This window comes from Lytechinus variegatus, chromosome 12 (assembly GCF_018143015.1).
Source record: "Lytechinus variegatus isolate NC3 chromosome 12, Lvar_3.0, whole genome shotgun sequence".
NCBI classification, from domain to species: domain Eukaryota; kingdom Metazoa; phylum Echinodermata; class Echinoidea; order Temnopleuroida; family Toxopneustidae; genus Lytechinus; species Lytechinus variegatus.
Genome location: NC_054751.1, coordinates 727,373 through 732,235, shown reverse-complemented (window position 1 = coordinate 732,235; position 4,863 = coordinate 727,373).

The window sequence follows — 4,863 nt, the reverse complement described above, 5'->3', positions numbered from 1 at the left end:
ACCAATAATTTAGACTGTTCAAGGTTTATCAACAATGAACACTGCTGAACACTTTCATCCAACTTTGATTAAATTCTCACTCTTTTCCCTCGAATCACAATTTTTTTTTCCTGATTTCAATCAACTTGATTCCAAAATGGAGTATTCCTTTGAATTTGAACCCCATACCGTGTAAAGGTCACCGATTCAAATAAATAATGACTTTACAATGGAAATCCATGTGGAATTCAATTTCTTACAATTTGAATATTCATGAACCACATTAATAATGCACACACAATTCCTGCTTGAATATTCATGATTCTTTTATAATAAAATACATTTAAAATGATTGTAATCAATATACCACATGTAGCTCAGCGGCTTCGACATGTTTGATCATTTTTCTCGGTGCTCGATAAAAAGCAGGAACATACACGATCTCTTTAAATATGGAGTCTATTTACATCTTTTTCAATATCAAATGGCAATGAGCAGATCATATCAAGACACATGTTTGATGAGGTTTTGAGTAGGTAGATAGAATAGGAAGTCGCAAATTGTTAGTTTATACGAATAATTCAGAATAATGATAATTCAGTTTTTAATAATAATAACAATATTCCGCATTTATATAGCACTTCACATATCAGAACGACGTCTCTAAGCGCTTCACAGATATATTATTACCCCGTTCATCGGATATTTACATGCCCGCATGCAATGTATGCACCTTCTCCACTCCCTGGGGAGCATTCAAACAGGAGTTCCAAGACTTGAATGCTAGGCATACTACATAGGCTTTCGCATCCTACCGGGTACCCATTTAACACCTGGGTGGAGAGTGGCAAAGTGGGGATAAGCGCCTTGCCAAAGGACGCTAGGCCATGGTGGGATTCAAACACACGACCCTCTGATTACAAGGCGAGAGTCAGAACCGATACGCCACAGTGTTTTCTTATCTAAAAGATTACATTCATATTTTACTCGCATTATCCCTCTGAAATAGGAAGCCACTAGAATAATATGTAGCAGATAAGAACGATGACATGATCAAAATGGAAATGAAAGATAAGCGGTTTCTACAGAGATTCTGCAATGTGAGATTGAATAAGCTCCTAATGAACTCACGACACCAACAATGTGAGACTGAACATACTCCCAAGAGTTTCTGCACACATGAAATTACCCTCCAAATACACTGAGCAATATTCCACAGGGAAGATGGTACATTCTTGTGATAAATAAGAAACATTGCATTTACCCTGCAAATTAAAAGCAAAATGTAAAAAAAAAAAAGTTGAAGATATTTAAAAGAAAATGAACAGTATTCATCACTGGAAATTCAGATAAAATCAACTTGCGGATGATTACTAGTATTTATAGTAGGTCTGCCAAATTCATTCCATACACAGAAAATCCATGAACTGGTTCATATGATTACTCTCTAAGCAAAACAGCAATTTCATGAATATTTGTTAATTTAAAAGTTACTGGATAGATGGGCAGCGCTTTAAACTGGTTTTCTTTACATTGGTTTGATGATTCATTAACAGGTATTAGCTCATATCAAAGAAAAGTTACTAGTATTCATGTTAACAAATTAAAGATGGTGAAGAATTTACCCTGGTGCTCGTGTTACTATTTAGCTTTATATAAAATGAATACATTCGAGTTAATGAAACCTTACACTTTTTTTAATAACTTATTATAGTTACATTTGACATTAGTGCTGGGCAATATTTCAATATCTAAATTATGCCATAATGAAAAAAAAATTCAATATTCAATAATTTTTTAATGAATATGTTGCTTTATTGCGATAACACAATATGACCTTTTAAGAGCTATCAAACAACCAAGAAAGATTAACAAATAGTCTTTTTCAGGACTATATACATGGTGTTTACTGCAAAAAACTTCCATTATTGACAAAATTTTTCAGACTCTGCAACATATCATGTTATCGGCAAAATCTTAATGGCTAACAATAGGCTAAAGCCTATAAAGAGATGTCACAAAAGATGGTAATATTACAAATGTAGTTTGCTTTAAATACATTTAAGAACAAATAATAAAAATAATAATACTAGTAATCTATACCTTATTGTTGAAAATAAAAATCAGAAATAGAAATGTTACTGGATGTTGGCATATTTCACTTTGCTTTGCTGTTAAGATTAGTCATGAAGAGAATCTACCTCAGCTTTCCGTCAGTGATAAACAATAATGGTTGCTAAATGCGATTTAGCCCTTTAAATGTCGTAAGTATTAACTGGACAATTCTCCCTGTGGACAATTCCCATTTTAACATGGTGAACATTTGTGGAGGAGAGCTCCCCAGAAGTGGTCTCCCAGGAGAAATCTTGGAACCCATATTCATTACAGTACTAAAACTAGTTTAGTGGAAACGAGTTTTAACCGAATCTAGTTTAACGTTTGATGGGAATGGTCGCAGCCGTCTTGGGAGCGATCTTTCAGATCAGTTTGGAAAAACCACCTCGCAATGTGGTTTTCAAGACTGCTTTGCCTCGTTAAACTAGTTTAATCATAGGTAAGGACACAACCATTCTTCGGGAAGCGATCTTCGCACATGTCGGGCACGCTACTCCACACATTGTGTGTAGAATGTCTACGCTGCTGTTTCAAATTTCAAACGAAACATGTCCCCCACCGACAGCGATCCCGTAGCAACAAGACCGCTTAACGTGAAGCGGTTTTGAAAACCACTGTCAGGCGATCAGATGGGAAAGCCAGCAAAGCCATCTTCCAAACCAGTTTCCTAAACCGGTTTCCACTAAACTAGTTTTAGGATTGTAATGAGAACAGGGTCTTACTTGACAAATCATTAAAAAACAATTGATCAGTCATAGGAAGGGAGGAGGAGGGTGTCCTGAATCCATCCAAAATAGCCCCCATTAATTACCATTTGAAATCCATGCAAAAGGTTAACAGGTGTTGACTACTGAAAAACCCATATAGGCTTAAACATGGGCAATGGGTTGCAGTCAGCAACAAGTGTACTCTTGAGGGATAATCTCTCTGTCCCGTATTCTGAAGTCGGGTTAAACTTAAACTCAGGTTTAAAGTTGTGGTTTAATTATGGGAAGCCCAAAATATCAACATTTTTATTAAGTTGTATGTTTCCTATGTTTACTGTGCTCTTTCCTGATTCATCAATGGTGAAGACTAGTGCTGTTGTCGATAGGCCTAATATCGACATTGATGTCGACATACGACAGATTTTCAATGTTTCCGACATGTCGACATGCACGCACCCTAATTGACATGTAAACATGAAAAAAAAGGGGTCTCGCCTATTAAGTCACAAGTGTAAAGCTTACCTGATAAGTTAGAAGCATTTATCCACAGTAATTGGCGCAATTTAATGGTTTATTCAGCTTTTTTTAGCCTTAGCAGCGCATTAAATTAAACAAGTGGAATGCCTCTGGCCGTCTCACCTGCATCACGCTGTTCAATATAGCAGCAGTGCTGACTTTGAATACTACTCTAACTCGCACAAGATGTTCAGTGATACATGGTTACTCTTATGTCCACTTTTTATGAACTAGACCAATAAACTTACAGAGATATGATGGTTATTCAACAAAAACCCCAACATGGCCAAAGTTCATTGACCTTACATGACCTTTGACCTTGATCATGTGACCTGAAACTCGAACAGGATGTTCAGTGATACTTGATTACTCTTATGTACAAGTTTCATGAATCAGATCCATAAACTTTCAAAGTTAGGATGGTAATTCAACAGATACACTCAATTCGGCCAAAGTTCATTGACCTTTGACCTTGGTATGTGACCTGAAACGCGCACAGGATGTTCAGTGATACTTGATTACTCTAATGTCCAAGTTTAATGAACTAGACCAATAAACTTTCAAAGTTATGATGGTAATTCAACAGATATCCCCGATTCGGCCAAAGTTCATTGACCCTAAATGACCTTTGACCTTAATCATGAGACCTGAAACTTGCACAAAATGTTCAGTGATGCTTGATTACTATTATGTCCAAGTTTCATGAATCAGATCCATAAACTTTCAAAGTTATGATGGGAATTCAACAGATATCCCCAATTCGGCCAAAGTTCATTGACCCTAAATGACCTTTGACCTTGGTCATGTGATGTGAAACTCATGCAGGATGTTCAGTGATACTTTATTAACCTTATGTCCAAGTTTCATGAACTAGGTCCATATATTTTCTAAGTTATGATGACATTTCAAAAACTTAACCTCAGGTTAAGATTTCGATGTTGATTCCTCCAACATGGTCTAAGTTCATTGACCCTAAATGACCTTTGACCTTGGTCATGTGACATGAAACTCTAATAGGATGTTCAGTAATACTTGATTAACCTTATGGCCAAATTTTATTAACTAGGTCCATATACTTTCTAAGTTATGACGTCATTTCAAAAACTTAACCTCAGGTTAAGATTTGATGTTGACGCCGCCGCCGTCGGAAAAGCGGCGCCTATAGTCTCACTTTGCTTCGCAGGTGAGACAAAAATGAATGTGGATTAAAATCGGTAAATGTGGAAGTAAATTCATTCTAGCTTAGTTAAAATATGTTTCCCTGAACTGAGCCAGTATTCTAGATATAGTGTGGGGATATCACTCGTGTCAAGGTGAATACATTTGATTGAGTGTAAATGCCACGATCAAATGATGTTAGGGAGCCTAACTTTAGGCTAAATTACGGTCCCTTTTTCATGTCGATATTGTCGATATCAATGGATTTTTGTTCCCGACAACAGCACTAGTGAAGACAATAATGTATTTACACTTCCTAGACAATTATGAATGAACTAAAGTATGATATATCTACTGTTAGTGATTTATGTAACAATTGGCTATCCAT